The 300-nt window shown below is 61.7% G+C and overlaps 1 protein-coding gene across 1 annotated transcript in view; it reads left to right on the top strand.

The window, feature by feature from the left end:
- SEMA4A (sema domain, immunoglobulin domain (Ig), transmembrane domain (TM) and short cytoplasmic domain, (semaphorin) 4A) overlaps positions 1 to 300 on the top strand; it is a 14,678-nt gene that overhangs the window by 463 nt on the left and 13,915 nt on the right. The window lies entirely within an intron of this gene.

Raw genomic sequence — 300 nt, 5'->3', positions numbered from 1 at the left:
GGGGTGGAGGTGCAGAGATGGGGGTGCGGGGATGCAGTGTGGGTAGGGGGATATAGAGATGGGGTACAGGGATGCAACGGGGGGTGCAGAGATGGAGGCGCAGGGATGCAGTGTGGATTTGGGGGTGCAAGGATAGGGATGCAGGGATGCAGTGTGAGTGTGGAGGTGCAGGGATGCAGTGTGGATTTGGGGGTGCAAGGGTGGTGTCCAGAGATGGGGGTGCAGGGACACTGTGTGGGCTTGGGGGTGCAGAGATAGGGGTAGAGGGATGTGGAGTCGACATGGGGGTGCAGGGATGGG

This window comes from Calidris pugnax, unplaced genomic scaffold, assembly GCF_001431845.1.
Source record: "Calidris pugnax isolate Ruff unplaced genomic scaffold, ASM143184v1 scaffold371, whole genome shotgun sequence".
Classification (NCBI taxonomy): Eukaryota; Metazoa; Chordata; class Aves; order Charadriiformes; family Scolopacidae; genus Calidris; species Calidris pugnax.
The sequence above is the reverse complement of the archived record's forward strand: the minus strand, read 5'-3'. Positions and strand labels throughout refer to the sequence as shown.